The sequence below is a fragment of the Mycteria americana genome, chromosome 4, assembly GCF_035582795.1.
Source record: "Mycteria americana isolate JAX WOST 10 ecotype Jacksonville Zoo and Gardens chromosome 4, USCA_MyAme_1.0, whole genome shotgun sequence".
Taxonomy (NCBI): domain Eukaryota; kingdom Metazoa; phylum Chordata; class Aves; order Ciconiiformes; family Ciconiidae; genus Mycteria; species Mycteria americana.
This window is the reverse complement of record NC_134368.1, coordinates 74,020,696-74,039,211: the sequence shown is the minus strand read 5'-3', so window position 1 is coordinate 74,039,211 and position 18,516 is coordinate 74,020,696. Positions and strand designations below refer to the sequence as shown.

General features: G+C 36.0%; 1 protein-coding gene across 7 annotated transcripts in view; it reads right to left on the bottom strand.

The window, feature by feature from the left end:
* Positions 1–18,516, bottom strand: part of LRBA (LPS responsive beige-like anchor protein) — a 434,320-nt gene that overhangs the window by 145,286 nt on the left and 270,518 nt on the right. The window lies entirely within an intron of this gene.

Here is an 18,516-nt window from a genome sequence, read left to right as displayed (position 1 = left end):
AATATGTTGTCAGTATAGGTAATATCTTGTAAAAGAGAAACTGTTTGACCCACAAACATGGATTCTACCAATTACATGCAAAACCTGCAGCAAAATTAAAATATGCTCAAACTTCAAATCATGCTATGAACCTACAATGGATTTTTGAAGTCCTAAATTCAACTACTCATGTCAAGGATTTAAAAAATTTGCTTGTATTTTTTCCTTTAAAGACAACTGCCCATTTTCCATAACCAAGGGAGTTTCAGAAACATTATTAAATGCTTGGCACTTCAGCAAAGCATAAAAACATATTCTGAAATGTATTACTAGTGCCATTAGACGTATCTGCACTCCCTTTAGCATTGTTAATAACAGGCCTGTAACAAATAACCAAGAAAAAATGTCTTTAAAGAAAAAAATGTTCCTTACGTTTATCGTTAAGGCAACATTCATTAATTCTGGAACTATAAAGGCTGGCTGTATAAGAGGTTAAGTATCATTTTGTCAGCTAAGGTTAAACACAAACCTGCAAATGAACTCAGCATAATCTCTCTATGGAGTAAGCGGTTGTCAAAGTAACTTGTTACAATTCCTGTCATCCCATCTGACAGACACAGATGCTTAGTCTGCCTTCACATTTCAAACTAATCCCATTTTCAGCCCTCAGCCACTTTGTTTCTTTGTTGCTTCACTTTTTCCTTTTCATTTCAAAGCTTCATTATGTAAGTGTTAAGGGACAGTGAGATTGGACACTTCTCTGCCTCAGATTAACAAACCATAAGCGAAGGAAAACCCAAGATTTGTCAATTTTAGCAAACACAAAAGCACTTAACAGAAATCCATCACAGAAAAGGAGATTCAGATATAATCCTAGGTAACATCACTCTTCCTACAATTTCAGTTGAGCAATATATTGTGTATAAAAAAGAAAAAGTGAAATTCAAGCCTTTAACATGACAAAGACTGTTAATGAACCCAATCATTTGTTTGTAGATTTTTAACAAAGGAGGATTTTGCCTCACATGTAGCATATATTCACAAATAACTTGCATTTTTGTAGCACAGAGAGCAGAAGCACCATTATAAAAGCACTACACGATACAATATAAAATACTGTACCACCTTTGTGAATTAAAAGCAAACAAGACAGGCAAACCAAAAGCAGACAACACAGAAGATCAGACCACACAAAGCAAACCATCTCCCACACCTTCTTTCTTTTTACTTAGTCCCTCATCTTCCCCTCAATACAAGTGCCACAGACAACTTCTCTCCCAACATCCCCATACACACAGAAAGAGAAGGAAAAAATTAATAAGCCTTCTGATACAAAATTCTAGAAACGTGATGAAAGTACCAGAGATTGTCATTGGTTGCTAATCATTTCTGGAACTGGGGAACTAACAGACTTGGGCCACGCTGGCACTTTCCATACCACATCCATAACCCATGCACACTAATTGGCAGATTTGTATAATTCTATGGTGCTATTCAGAACCACCGCGGTTGGCTTTTGTCACATGCATATAAATATCTTCTAAAGAGCACAACATCAAAAGAGGTAACAAAGGAGACAAAGTTGCAGTGCTTGTGTACAAAAATCTCTTAGTACTTTTGCTGGTATTCATCCATCTTACAATCTTTAAATCGGAGCTTATAATTTCAATGATTATTTTTTGAGACAGACAGGAATGTGATGACCTCTGCTTTTCTGTAGTAACAAAACACAACAGCCTGCTTGTCACTATCAGTCTGTGCATTGCAAATTCGAACACTTATTACATGGATACTGTGAGTAAAACCAGCAAGTTAAATAACTAAGTATTACTTTTACCCTGTGAAGCAAGCATTTTTTGTGACAGTGGAAACCCTGCACATGGCCAAAAGCTTGCTGCGTGCAACTTCTTCAAAATTAGAAGGAAAAGCACCAGCTTGAAAATAGCAGAGGTGGTTTACATTGTGCACCTTGTACAGCCATGATAAAGTTATTGAATTCAATATAACAGGATTTACAGCAGAAACTGGAACTGCACTGCAGAAACACTACCAGTCACCACTATAACAATTCTTTAAACCACTCATTAACAGAAGTTATCAGGAGTGAGAAGCAGCTGAGGCCTAACCGAGCAAGGCCTTCATTTCGAGTTGGAATAGTGTCTGCCTGGTCTGCAGCTTCACTTCAAAGTCTCTGGAGTTCAATTAAAACTGGATTAGGTGGAAGCAGACCTTCTTTGGGACACTCTGTTCTCTGAAACTCCAGGCACACTGACAGCACCCTAGACAGAGGTCTAGCCCGCCAATGAACCAGTTGCTATGGAAACTGCATCATTACCACTGCTCCGCGCTCATCACAGCACCTATAGTAGATGAAAGGTCCAGAAGACAAACACGTTTCTTTCATGTGTATTACTAAGTATTCCTTACGAAAATCTAATTCAAGCTTTTATTCCCTGTCAAATACCTGATTTTATTAATAGAATCTCCTAGTTGCAGAAACTGACTCGTACTTCAAATTAAATTCAGCATTTTTATTCTGGCAAAGGGATTTTTTTTTTTTTTAATCAGTGTTACCACTTCTGCTATTATCAGGACTACAACTTTCAAAAACTATTTTTGCATTTGCGTGTTTTCACCCATAAGCCACACAACACAGAATTTAAGAACAACTATCTTCTTCATACTATTGTACAATATGTTGAGTTTAAAAACGACTCATTTCTGTCTTTTGTCACCACCAGTTTTGGAACAACTTGTGGAGCAAAGACTAATGAGGGTGTACAATCTCATTTAATCTGCACAAATAGTACCACCTTCCTCACATGTAAAATTATTTACAGAATTTCAGTTGATTCGACACATCAGATTGAAGTTTAATCTAGTGCACATTTCATTTATTCAAAAAATACTGCACCTTACAGGAGGAAAGACAATTTATACAGTTTACCATTTAATTTAAAAATACTTAATGAGCTAATTGTAAAGTTCTACAATTCCAAAAGCCTCATTAGACAAACTGTTCTGTGATTAGACTTTGGCAACGCCAGATGAACAGACGGCATTACAACACTACTAAAAATGCAAAATTACTTTCACCTTTGCATGAAGTCCCTTCTTTACTTCAGGTAATAGAAATGAAGCTCTAAACCTGTAATCAGTCCTCATACTCATGCTGCAGGCCCTGACACTACACGTCCGGAAGAAATTCCCCAAGAAACTAGTCAGTAAAGAATAGCCAGCTTCAGTTTCTACTTCGAGGAGATTCTGAAATCAGAGTTGCATGAAAACTCAGGTAGCATAGTGCTGATCACGAATTAAGATCATACATAAATACATCCTCTCCTCATGATTCACAGCTGTATATCAGTTAATTTCCCGACATTAAAACGCTCACTCAGAAGCTATTCTGCCATTTTACAGTTTTGAAAACAAATGCCCCACCCTACCTTTTCTTCAAAGCCCTCCTTGAATGTTGATCATAGTCTCTCATAAAAGATTACATGCAATAGTTAAAAGATACCATCACTACAGCTGCCTCTGAATTAGAAAAGTAGTATCTTAGTGAAGACTAAACGAACATTTTGCTTTACCTTTTACGCAAACCAATCAGCTATTGTATATTTTATTTTATTTTAGAGAAAAGTACTATTGATCTTGAAAATGTGAATAGGCTAGAAGTAATTAAGTCTGCAAATAGGTTATAGAACTGAAATAGTAATTGAATAATTATATTACTTTAATGTGCTAGCCAACGAGTAAAATAAAAACTAAATAGCTTATTTTAAAAGCTGATGCACATTTGTATATTTCTGAAAAAAGTTATGATGTACCAGACAAAATAAAAAAAAAACCCACCACAAAAAAACACCAAATAAAAAAATAAAGCATTTAATTTGATATTTGATTGCAATTGAGGATAAAATCCATAAATACATTCTTCTAGCAACTTTCTCTGTCATTTGGGGTCATTTTTGTTCAGGAATGCAAAATTACAGCACTCAGAGGTTACAAAACCTGACTCTCAGTTCATGAGGAACCTGGATCTCCACCACAATCTCAGCCCTGCAACTGAGGATCCTCAGATGCTATTGTCTAGGTACTATTTAGTTCCTGGCTGCAGAATTCACAGTGAAAGGGTCTTACTCTGCTCTTTGTTTAAATATGTCCAAGTACAACCAAACTAATAGGGAATTAGATCGGATTATTAATAATCTTAAATATCCAAATGCTCTTAAATAAATCACAGTGCTTATTAGTTTTACACTTCTCAAGAGAACAATGAATAAGATGTTCATTTTAAATCTTGGATATTTATACAATCAGCCACTGAAATCCACAGGCAAACAGTAGTAGTCTCCCATCTAGACCCTCCTGTGAGCACGCACAGTCTGCTATACAACCCTGTTCAGCATTTTCATGGGTGACAAACTCAATTAAACATATTCATTACTTTAATGTTCCACTAGACAGTTTTACCCAGCATAAAAAATTTAAATAAATAAATAAGTACTCTGTGACCTTTGTATCGATCAGAGCAAAATGGCTTATGCCTGGGTGTGGGTGGTGAAGGGATTGGGGAGGGGGGTGGTAAAGGACTCTTATGTTTTCTCTTCCAATTACTGGAGGAGATGATAAAACCACAGCAAATGATGTATCAGCTCATTTTATCTTATCGCTTTGGGGCTAGGTGACAATGAAGTTCATATTTCACTGGTTCCCATTGAAGATTGTGAAAATTACTTGCCCTTATGACCTGAAATTTCACTGGAAGACAGAAATTTCTCTTCTGCAAAGTAATGCAATTTTTCAGATGTCAACCTTTAGCCCAGCTTTAAAAATTAATTTCATTTATATTAACCAATGATATTGATATTTTCACAGAATGCTCTTTGATACATGAACCACCGACTAGCAAACTGATGTGCTCTAGAAGGATAAAATTATTTTATCTGAAGCTGCTGGGGACAGACAGATTTACCACAAACTGAAATTCCTATTTCACACTATACTATTTATACTAGCCTCATATACCTTAAGGCCTCTAGACCTGTAAATAGTTTAATCTTTAGTTAGGATTTAGTTTTGTTTGTAGATCTATTCAGTTTTGAAATAATTTCTATGTACACGATATACAAATAAAAACACCATTTGTTTGGAAATGAGTCTGTCACAGACCAGAGATCAGTACACATGTGATGACATGAAAAATACTTCCCAGATGATTAAAATAAGAGGAATGCACAACTATATTTTCTCTCTTTATCCTGACACTAAAGCTATATTTCAAAGTGAAAAAAGCATGCAATGCAGATTTTCTGAAAGTGGTCTTCTACTAACTACAGATAACCTTCTCCCTGATTATCAAGATCTAACTTGGAAGAAAATTTATTGGGGGAACCTGTATTCAGAACTTTTCTGATTTGACTATGAGGTTCTAAACACCTCACATGGACTAATAAATCTGCAAACAATGTTAGCAAAGTTAGTACCAACTATCTTATTCTTTTCTACTGCATCCAGTATTTCACAAACAATTTTTTTTCTCTTTTAATTAACCCTGCTGACTTTTAGGCAGCAGGAGTTCATTACCACTAGCAGATAACATTTAATCAACCCAAAGAACAAGAAGATCTGATTGCTAAAGATAGGTATGTAAGTTAAATTATGCACCCTGGAAAGTGGAATTTCGAAAAGAAGAAAATGAATATAGGTTTGGGTGGCTGTCCAAGACCTGCAAGGTTAAGGATGTAAAGTTATGCCTTTCCTGGGGAAATAAGACAGCAGGCTTATTTATGATAAAAAGGAGCCAGAATTGCAAGAATTCACAGATTCTCATAGGAGTTGACTGATGTCTTGATTTAGTGAGCCTGTTACGTTCTGATTTAAGAGTTAGTAGGATCTGCTCATCAAGAGGTAGGTACCTCAGCTCATCTAGCTGTTTACATCATCTGGGACAGTATGCCATCAGGAATTAACTGTAGCAATTTACAAATTATTTGGCTCGCGCCTTCTGAAACAGTGGGTATTTCAGCTTCTGTGTCCATCCTCAGGTTCTATCACTAACTCAAGAACAGGCTAGGTAAACAGTGATCAATGAGTTGTTTGTTGACATGTGTGAAACAAATTGATAGTCTCAGTGTGTTTCCAATAAACATCCATGCAAATTATAATCAATTCCTGAAGTGCAAAATGCTACAAAGTAAGAATTAGCAATAATTTATTACCGAGACTACCAAGGGCAGCCTTTCTAAAGCAATCTCCCATAACATATCTCAGACACACTAAAAAAGCAGTGTGGCTACCAATCCAGCCCACAAACCATGCACTCTAGAAATGTCAATGCAACACCTGCAAGCAGTAAAAAGATATATAAGAAAAAAGAAATTAATGACAGGGGGGTTTTTATGTGATATTTTAGACAGATACCTCTAGCCAATCATCCTCTTTTCATTTGCCTCAGTAATTTTTGTTTTATTCATAATACACTTGCAATGTGATTTTGCAAAACAGTGTTGAAAAAAAACCCACCACACACACCACCACCTTTAGGTCATATGAAGATCATCAAGAAAAAAGCACATGAATTAACCTGGAAGTTCATTACTCCAACTTTTATTTATTTATGGCAGTATTTATAATCCATACACACAAAGAAGGAGAATGGCGACAATTTTTACTCTATCGGGGTTATCTGTTTATGCTATTTGCTATAGCATTGATGTTAATATCTACACCGACTTCATATACCTAGTAAGTAAAAAGATACAGACAACAAATCGTAACTAAGATATCTTTTAATCATACAGAAATAACTCAGAATAGTCATAAGCAAAAACTGTATAAAGGAACCTCTGAGATGCGCATTGTGCCTTCCACATTGAAGTGTGAATCACTCTTTGTTTATGCCTCATGTGCGTGGGTCTGTATGGATCTAGATTTGCTTATAATCTTTGCTTAAATTATCTAAGATTGAAGATACTCTTATGAAAGTGCATTGGTACACACACATGTAGTGTCACATGTGAGTGTGTATATATGTGCACATATTAAAATATGAATGAGAGGTTGCATAAAGTATAACATATAGTTATGCACAGTGGGTAAATAGAGTACTTTCTCATTTTTCCCTTCATTAGATCATAAATTTTAAAATTTGGAGAGTGCTTTTAATCCATTCTAATCAATAAGTACAATTCTGGCTAGTCTTGATGTCCACACAGATTGACAGATTCCATAACAGCTTTGTGAACTGCATTAAATTATACAGCTTCATGATTTCATGTGTCACTGAATTCCGTCAGTTAAACATACACAATGTAAATACTAAAAAAGCTAGTTTTGTTGATTTCATTTTGTATACATTGAAAAAATGACATTACCTGCAAAAGCTCAAGAAGAGCACTTAAGCATCACTGAGCAAAATTCAATTAAACGATTTCTCACTGTGTAGAAGCTGATCACGTTAAGTCGTGGAATTTGGATCAAAAATGCTGAAATAAAGTATTATCAATATTAAGCCTCCGTAGCAATGAATGGTGCAGTGGTGCATTCCATGCTAGCTACCCTACCTGAGAGAGAATTTTGGAAAATTAGGTGGGGAAACTCAATTTGCTATCGTTTCACCTATACAACTGAGGACCACTTGTCTAGACCTCTCAAAAAAATTCCTCACAACTCTCTTATTTTGGTGCTAACAACATAACTTTGTACCAGCACAAATGCTGCTACCTCATTACTTAGCTCACTTTCAAGTTTATTAATACAGAAAACTAGAAGACAAAGAACAGGAACCTTTAGATGTTCCCAATTTTGCCTTTGTGAAAACTGCTCATTTAATTTGTCTTCCTGTTTCCTTGTGAGTTAACAAAAAAGGGTTGTTAACAAAACATAGTTAACATAACATAGTTAACAAAAAAGGATTGTGATCATCTGAAAGTGATCATTATGGAAATATTTTATTATTGGAAATGACGTTATAAAACAAAAACTCTTTTAAAACTTAACCTCAAAGGTTTTTAGTATACTCCCTAGCATTGGGTATTACCATTAAGCAAAAAACAAGTGTATGTTTTTGACGTGATAAGTATGACCATGATCCAAATTTTGCCAATGTACTTAAAGCATAATCATATAGAAAGCCTCCTAATAGAAGTAAGACAATGTAGGACTCATTCAGCTGCAGTTTATGAGAAGATAGCCAGGTGCATGTGTCTGATATAAGTGAGTTAAAAATACTCTTGAAGAATACCAGCAAGGACTGTTTTTAACCATTCTGTGTCTGAACTCTCCAGTACAGGGTATCTTTGAAGGGTCTGAAGATCAGGTTTCTTCCTGGAAAGATTTCACGCAATGAAGAGTACCAATTCTTTTTGTTCCTTGTATAAGACAACTGAAGCAAAATTAGAGAAAACAAGTGGTAGGGATGCGGCCTCATCATCTATGATTAATCATTCATGTTGAGATCAGTTTGAGTTTTCAGTTAGTCTGTTTTTCAGACAATCAAAACTGGGAATTACTGTCTTCTTATTCTCTCCTACACCATCAGATCTGAGCCTCTTTGGACAGGCCCCTCTTTTCATAGTTCTGAGAAAAAAAAAAATTCTTGCATATCAGAAGCATCTTCTAATATTTGACAAACTTGTAACAATTAAAATTACAGCACTTAGCAGAGGACTTTGTCCCTTTCCAATTTTGAACAGATTATGCTGTTGTGCTTTGCTCATCTTATTTCTAATAGTGGCTCAAATCTATGCCATGATGTTGTAACACTATTGCAATAAAAAAACCTCTCTAAACTATTTAAGGGATTTCAAAACAAGACCTAAAAGCTTTCTCTTGTTTAAAAGATGGAATTGCCTGAGAAAGTCAGAAAAGGAATCAACCAGAGATTCTTTTTTTATGACAAGAAGGTATTACCATGTTGTGGGTTGTTTTTTTTTTAAGTTCAAAGTTCTGGTTGGTCCCTCTTCTTTTATAAAATTCCTAGTGCAGAAAAGCCTTGGAGATAACCTTTATCAGACTATATTGGTTGATCTCTAAGAAGTACAGTCTGAAAACTAGGACAATTGCCAGACTAATGACTCACAGCAGTTCATATCCACAGCAGTATAACTAGATATGGCGAAAGGTAATATACAGGAGCATATATCTCAAAAGCAGAGCACAGAAAACAATGTAGAAGCTACGTTTGTTTTGCTGTCTCTTAAAGGTGTTTAGCCATTGAGGTTTTTTTAGAAAAATAAGGTTCATGTTTGCTGTAACTGTCTCTTCAAATTCCTATTTTGAACAGCAAATCAGAATAGTCATGTTAGATTTCCCACTGCTGTGCCCTGTACCTGCCTATTTCACCACTTCTCAGTACATAACTTCTCCCACGGGCTGCTTCTCTATGTATCCAGCAAGGGTCTATCCAGCCAGAACACACGCAACTGGAAGCAGCAACTACAACCAAGAAAGCAGGGAACTAATGCACCTGCAATACTGGCAGTTGTCCAGTGTCTGCCATTTTCATCTGATCTTGCAGAAGATGGGTGAGGAGAAGAAAGCAAATGGGCAATGAAAAAATAAGTTTCAATGCCAAAAAGAAGGATTTTTTTTTTTAATTGATGACCTGTAAGCTGACCTTCATATCCCTTCATCAGAAAAAAAAACAAAAACAAAAAACACCCCCACACATCTGGCAGGAAGCTAGGGTACCAGTCATCATGAAAGACTGCATCTGATCAGCTCATTAATGGGAACCAAGCCCATACATAGAAGAACAGATGTGCCTCTTGAAGGCTAAGAGAAAAGTCAGACTCCAGAGCTGCCAATCCAGCAGTTTACATTAAAAGATTCTGTGCTATGTTTTATGAGAGATATGGCACAGAAGGTGCAGCTTGCAAAGGGATGGGAACGTAAAAATGGCTTAATGCCACCTTTGTGCTGCAGACTCTTAGACTGCTGCAGGAACCAAACCCCCTTTGAGTAAACTGGAGCAGCTGCAGGGGCTGCCGTGTAATTACATACATTTGCCTTATTTGGGATGTCTGGTGGCTGCCCCATAGCCCAGGACTGGATAGTACTTCATGCTACAGAAATTTTCCCTCCTGCTCTCAGAAGTTGGGACAGAAGATAGCACAGTGCTGCTAATAAACCCTCCACTGCTCAAGAGCTTCTCCACTCACTGCTAGTTCATTTACCATAAACCAAAGCAGAATACAAGTAAGACAACAACGTAGAGAAATTGTTCTTGGGTATCAAAGGACGTGTCCCCTACATGCACTTTTTTTAATCAACATCCACATGAGTATACCTCATATTCTGTATCTGTATTCTTACATTTATCTTATATTCCTGTAACAGTAGATTACTTTCTCAGGTAAAGGAACTGACTATAACCAGTGAATGACAAAGGTTTTGCTATGGCCTGTGACTGCAAGGGAGAATCTCTTCTTTTAAGATCGCCCATAGAAATGATTTGACCAATTAAAACTTATCACATGTTTGTAAAGAACAAAAAGCAATGTGAGGAGGAGGTCTTATACAATAACTGCTGGGTTTCATCTTAGTAGATGGTAAAATAAAGTCATTTAAATTCAGCTTCAAAGCATTCCTACAAGTACAGACCCTTTTCCAAGGTTAAGCAAGCCACGGACATAGCTAATGTAAGGTCTACAACCACATCGAGGATTCTAGGGTAACCAAACAAGAACATAACCCTAATTTCAGTTTAAAAACGCAATAGAAAATTAAACTGCATTTCTAGTCCAAATGATTGATAAGAAAGGCTTGGAAATGTGATTCAAGTGTAACAGATACACAGACAGCAGTCTGGGGATAGCTGAACAATTGATCCAACAACATGATTTGCCTTGCCATTCCCCCTGGGGTATTAAATCTAAAACTTGCTGCTCCTGAGGGCCCAATAAAAAATAGCCTATCAAAGAATTCTGCAGATGACAGGAGGAGAGAAGGCAGTAAGTCTATGTGAAAATATCGGCTCTTGTGAAGAACTGTAATCTGAGCTGTGTTATGCATTTATCTTACAAATCCACGATGCTGTTTTGCACAACTGGAAGTTTTCCTAAGAGCCAGAAAAAGTCAAGTCTAATGTGGGAGTATTTACAAAGCACCAGCTTCCAGCCAATATGTAACAGTGTTTCATAAATGCTGAAGTCAAAAGGGAAAAAAGTATTTTAAACTGCTTTTTTAGACAAACGTAGCCTCATAGCAATATCCGATCCATCCTGCCCAAAGTGCTGCCAAGAACTAACAGTTCCTTGAGAAAATACAACAATTTATCCTGCTTGTGCATATTTCATTGACAAAACTAACTTAAGGCAGCACTTTCATAGGAAACTCTTACCAAGTACATTAACTGCATTTAAAGGAATGACGTGGGAGCCCTTCTTAAATCTTTAAGTGGGAAAAAATGCTAACTGGGTAGCAGCTCCCTTCCCAGTCAGCTTCACATCTTGAGAAAGGTATATGTTTTTTAAAAAGAGCAGGAAATTGAAGGCATAAGAAAAATTGATTTTGCAGAGGCATTTTCAGTTTTTAAGTGATTTAGTTTGTAACTCAATGTTCTTTTGTAAAAAAAGGTGTAGTTTAAGATAGAAGACCTACCTTTAGATTAGTGGGGGTTTTGCCTATGAGTAACTGCAGCTGGAGTACTTGCAAGTAATTTTAACAATTTGGGATCTGGCATCAGTGAAAATCAAAACCACCTGTAATCAATTCTTTCCATAACATGTTAGCAATATAGATATTCAAGTAGGTTAATAATTTTAAGACGTGTCAGAGGAAAGAAGTACTGCATTTAAGATCTGAAATATAAAAATATCACACCCTACAAGGAGGAACACATTTACAGCTAGAAACTTTTGCAGATTTATCTCTACAAGATAATCAATTTTCTACTCAAGGAGTTGGAAGTTGAAACCTTGTGGAGTTTAATGGGTGAGCACTTCTTACAGGGCAAGGAAAGCATTCCTTACCTTTCCTTGAGTACATGAAAACTAGCTACTCAAATGACTAGGGCGCAAAACTTGAGGCAGTAGCACAAAGACTAAAAGTTACTCATCCAGACACATATAAGAGCGTTCCACCAGTGAAGAACTGATAAAGTGATCAACAAAATATTGTTCCTGCTTGACAAAAGTTGTATTTGTTTGTCCTCATTTAATAATTATACAGGGTTTTTTAAATGTGGATTTTAAATTAAAAAATAGACTTACCAACTTTAATTTGTTATATTAATTGTTGAAGCTTCAAATATACAGTAGCATAAAGAACCTACCAAAAAATAACTGAAATTGGCAAGTACCTGCTTCTCAGCATTCCACCCAAACAAAATGTCAGTATTGATAAAATCCACTTTTTAAAACATGTATCCTTGCAAATCTTAAGTACTGTCATCTCATCTCCCTGTTGGAGTTTGATTGATTACGCCTTTTCCTTATGTTCATTAATCTCATCACCTTATCTTTTACACCACTTCATTTTAGCAGAAAGGCAATAATAAAACCCTCATCCATTATCCTTTTACGCATCTAGTCAAGCGGAAATGGTTAATAACATGCTACAAATTGAACTTCAATCACCTCATTTTCTCCTTTGTCGAATGCACATTAAAGTATATTCCAAAAGTGCAATTTGTTTTACAGGGGAATTTGTGTTATATTGCTACAGACAACTAAAATTAAGTGTTTCTCAGTTTGGTTATTAAATATATCCAACTGTCCTTTTATCTCTGATACTAAAACATTAACTCATTTTATTAGGGTGTAATAATACAAGAGCCTTATCTCCCAGAACACAGGGACATCTAGTCTGCCTAATAGTAAGTGTTATACAATGGGTCATTTATCTTTTAAAAAAAAAAAATTTGCTTCTGATAGTTTATGAATTGGTACATTATTGCAGATGAAATGGCTCTCCATTTAAGAAAAGTTAATTTGTTTACATGCAGGCTTATCTTCAAATGCAAGCACCATTAGAGAAGCGGTCTATAACTGTCAGAGCAAGTGAAGAGGGAAAATAGGTGGATGTAGAAAAATTTAGAGCCCAGTAATGTAACTCTGATCACCAATTTCCTGTTTGAATATTAACTGTGTTCCACATGCACTTTGCATATATTCTAGGATCCTAAAATGATTCTACAGAAACACTAACTGAAATAAGAGTCCCAGAACTTGTTTTTGTGAACTCTCCTCATCATTCCAAACGCAGGCATATCTTACCAAAAATAAATGACATTTATCAAAACAAAAAAAGCCCATCCAGTAAAAAAAGTTCCCAAATGAGACATGTTTGGAGTTGTTTCTTCCAAAAAATAAAAGGGTGGGTGAAATTCTAGCTCTATTTAATTCAGTGACAGTAATCCCTTTTACTGAAGGGGAGAAAGATTTTCTCCACTGTTTTCGTATCCCCCTGGAAAAATTTTCACTTGCACTTTGGTCATTATCTCAATGAAACAGGACTAGTTTGACTAGCTCCTCAATAAAATCGCATATCGGGATAAACAAATATAACCACAAATACCATGCAACTATTACAGTAGAAAGGTATTTTCCCATGCTTTGTCTCATCTCAATTCTACAGAAACTTAGTGTTAACCTTCTAAGAAGACTGAGAACATCAAAATTCCTACCTTTATTCAAAAAAGATTGAATTAGAGAGACAGGAACTTTTATTACCATAAAAACTTGCAATATTTAGTGTTACAGTATATATATATATACACACTAATGATTTAAAAAATGAAGTAATGACTATCTTTTACGTTAAAGCAAAGCAAAGCAGAAACACATAGCTCTGGTTAATTTATAAAAAGGTGTAAAATCACTTTTACATTTTCCTCAGTGGTCTACCTTTTTTCCAACTCTTGTCCATTAAAAGTTTGTCTTATTTCCCAAGCCATTCAAACACTATTTCCTTTCTCCTGCTCTATCATTTTCCATTCAGCCTGCAGTTTCACAACCATTTTTGCAGGTGGCTGCCCACCTCGTGTTGCATCCCATCTCATCCTTCCCCAGTCACTTTCTACTTCTACCCCAAACCTCTGTTCTAACAGTAGTATGTTTGAGGTCATGCGGTAAGCTGGAGTTGGGTAAGTGATTCAGATAGAAATTAACCTAAGGTGGGGAGAAGGAAAAAAATGAAAGGGTGAAGGAAATAATGAGGATGGTTTTAGTCTGACTCACTTCCCCACTCAAAACAACCACTCAAAACATTTTCCCAGGAACACCTGGGGAAGGGAGGGGAACAAGGTGATACGATAGCACCTGAGGACTGCTTAAGCCAGTACTATCACTGAAAAGAATGCTTTTAAAACTTTGGTTTAGTAAAATCTAGACTCCAGTCAGACCAGCCTCTACATATGATTAGTTTGGTTTTCAGTCATGCACCTCTCCAGTTTCTTCCATTTCTCTAAGTGTTAAAAAGAAGCCACTCTTTAATATCTGAAGCTCTGCTGTGCATCTTCTCTAGAAACTGTCTTAAAGCACTCCTTTAATGCCATGCCTCTAAAAGCTTCAACAGTTTGCTGACATAGATAGCTGCTGGTTTCATGTTGAAAATTTCTTCTTTGGTCTTTGAAAATGTCTTGTTTCTTGTTTTCTTATACTTTAGCCAATATGTAGCTATCTGTTGCTTCTGGTTCTACATTTAGAGAGGAAGATCTCTGGCCTGTGTTTGTAAACTATGGTTCTCCAATACTGCCACAGTCCATGACTAGGCTTGTATTGCACACTAGTAACACAAAAAGCATTCTGCTTCTTCAAAGCATAGGACATCTTCACACGACTTTGTCTGTGTTCATGACACATTCAGCCCTGGAATAAGAAAATTCAGTTCTTACTGAAATAAATAATTTGACCACTCAATAATTCAGGCTTCTTCATCTTCATAAAATTTGAAGTACTCAACTACTTTTTGAGCTGTCCCAAGCTACATTTAATCTTGACTCAAAAATACATAAACGAGTTAATGTGCTTGCCATCCACTCATTGCAGAGTCACTGAATTAGACGAAAAATATTATTTGCTAAAACCTGCATGCTTAAACTTTCTTTTCTAGTTTCACATATGAAGACCAAAATTGTAGTTGGCATCCAAAACTCAAATTTCAGCATGACTTGCACACAGTCAGAACTTCCAGGTAGCACCTTAAAATATTAGAAGCATATCAACATAACAAATTTTTAAAATACAAATTTCTAGACTATATGCATACATAGATTTGATCTGAATCATGAACTGATTCCTTTTTTTCATTTTGGTCATTTTTCTGAAAGCTATCTATCACAAAACTGCTTTAAGTATCCTCTCTTAATAACGTCTCCCTCTTCTGAACGTATAACTGAAGAGGTTTTCTACTTGTTTCCCTTTCATTATTTAATTTGCATTAAAACAGATGTTCAAGAGAGCCTTTTAGGTTCTTTATGAGAAAGTCTAGTATCCAAGTGAAATAAATAGGGAATTAGAGCAAGCTATAAACCCAAGAAGCTTCTAAATTGCTGTCTGTAGTTTACCGATAGAGGTGCAAGTTTACACAATGGAAGTTCAACCCTTCGGCGGGTGCCACACTTTTGCAAAATGTAAATCACTGATGCTATGCTACTCGAATGCGGCAATTTATTGCAGAAATAAATGAACAACTGAATACTAAGCAAGTCAACATGAGTCTTGATTCTAGTCTCTAACCACCATTCCTGTACCACATAACATGTCATCATCCATAAGTAAATGAGTTAATCAATTTAATGAGGATTCAGACAAATCGGCTGCCTAATGAGCACTCAAACTGATGTGGCAAGGGTTATGCTCCAGTGCTGACAAAATCAGTTTGATGAAACTGTGACAAAAGCAGCAAAGCACTATTCCTTCAGCACATTTTCCTGCATCTTATTAACATGAAATTATAATCACTATTTGCAAACTGTATAGGGAAACGATTTATTGTGTAAGTCACGTAAACATATGCTTTATCTATTCTTCTTTCCAGCAAACCCGTGTATGTTGTTGGAATTCAGTTTAGTAATTATTCAGTTCTTTTCGAAAATGACAATCAGATAGAGTTGTTTAAAGTAATTTAGATTGAGTATGCCAAGAGAATTTCAAGAGACATTACGTTGTATGATTTTGCATTTTATGAACATGCCATTTGGCAATAAATATAAAATAAACCAACCAAAATAAATCAAAATATTCTGCAGTTTTGCAAACAGTTCAGGAAATTAACACTGGAATCTCTTTAAAAGCAAATAGAAAAAATTTGACTCCAGTTTTTAGATGAATGGTAATGCTCTTATGCTGATTTCCCAACTCCATAACGCTAAGATGCGAAAATCACAGGCCAAAGAAAGACATGATTCTAACTAGTATCTTAACTACTTTATCAAAATCCTTTCATCAGGGCTCCTGTAAGAATTTTATGGCAGTACTAACTAGTTACATCTAGGTTCAAAATGCAGGGCCAAGGAGTGTCCAGAAGACTAGAACATAAGACTTGAAAATAATTAAAAATAGAAATCTGTCAAGTTAAAAAAAAAAGCCATAATTAAAAAAAGTAAAACCTAACTCTTACTTTCCAAGTATTATCTGTCTAGAAAACTTTCTGCAGGGAAGGAAAAGCACCTCTGCACAGGCTTGTTTAAATGCGAGAGATACAAAGATATATCAGAAAAATTTTTACATGTAATAGCCATAATTAAAAGCAGTTTCTAAATAGCATTGGTGTACCTGCAGCCATACAGATCATATAACCCTGCACTAGGGTTACAAGAATAAATTTCTGGATGTCTTCATAGACCAAGCAACAATTTAATATTTATACACTGATGACTTTCCTTCCTCCAGGGGAAAGTGTCATACCGGTAATATCCAATTGCTATCCTGTGAGAACTACGAGGAGGGGGAAAAAATGGTAGAAGTCATAACTGTTGCCCAGGAACATGGGATGGAGCACCTTTAAAATTTCAGCACAAAGTTAGAAGAAACAACTGACTTTTACATAAGGACACACAACTTCAGATATCAATGAAATTGCATTCTCTGGAGTAGGAATCTTTGGCTTTGGGATCTGTATTTGAAAAGCAATCCAGAGACAACAAAAATGGTGTTGAATCCAACATATATAGAAGGATGTTAAACCGCCAAAAGAGTAATTAGGAACATTCCCCAAACAAGAAATACATATGTGTATTTTTAACAAAACCCCCATAAATATTACATTAAAACAACAGTAGAAATCAGTGGCAGTTGACAATACTAACCGGTATATCCTCACACTATTTTAACACCAAACACTTTCTCCCCAGAGGACAGTGTTCTTGATAACATTGTGATTTAAGTCTGAAAGGGTTGAACTTTCCATTTCCATGATTCTTATCACAACACACCCCATATACGTTTCCAACCCATTCAAAGGATCTCGATTAAAATCCTAATTCACCTGCTGTCTTTCAACTGAGGTCACAGTCTATGGTTATAGCTCCACGGCAGCTGGCTGCCACTAGGATGGTCTGGCCTGCTCCAAACTGTATGGTCCCACTGCCTCCTTTCTCCTGCCACTAATGTTCCTATGGCCCCAGAGGTAGTTGGCTCAGGGAATCACCCTCGTAAAAATCCAGGGAAGAAAAGGTAGTTCCCTAACTTGAAAATGTTGCTGATGGCACAGGGTCGGGGGAAAGGGCTAAGAAGCCACAAATTGGGTCCAGTGATTCTTTCTGTACCAGATCCCATTTGCATTAAAGTGGTGGTGGAACCCTTCTCTCCGTTTCAGGTACCATTACATATTTTTGTGCCTTTGAAAATATCTTGTCATTGCAACTGTACAGGTGTTTTCCAGCATGGCTTCTGTCTGCTAGCTATATGAACACGTCAGAGAAGAAACAGCTTAGCTAGTTAGTTTTGCTTGAATATAACATCATAATAAATTCCAAGAAACATCCAACTACAAAGATTACATGTCTTTGGGATATGGATATAAAAATACCCCCAATTAGACAGATTCTAATGTCATAAAATTTGTACTCCAACATAGCTGTGTTCTTTAGTGACAATTAGAAAATAAGTGGCAAATCCAAGTGTCTCTGGATTGTCTATTTTTGACAAAACGTTTACATCTACCGAAGTAGGTAACTTCTCTAATGCTATAAGCAGAGAGCATCCATGATTTCATCATAAGGCACCATAAGGCTTTAAGTGCAAAACTAAAAGTTTACATTAATTCCAGTACTGTAGCTGAGAATAAGGGCAAGTAAATTGAGTATAAAATGTATACAAAGAAAGAGATTGGGAAATTAATACTGAATACAGAGTACCAAATATCACTTATTTTTTGACAGAATCTAGAGGGAAAGAGAATAGATTCCTTAGCCTTGCTTTCATATTAAAGAAAAGAAAAAAGAAAAAAAAAAAGATGTTCGCCTTAATCTAACAGAACTTGCAAAACTGTCATATTGTAGTAGCTTGTCCAGTAATTTTTGATGTAAATGCCACCATTCCACACAATTACAAATATAATGAACACATTGGAAAAAACCCAAACAAA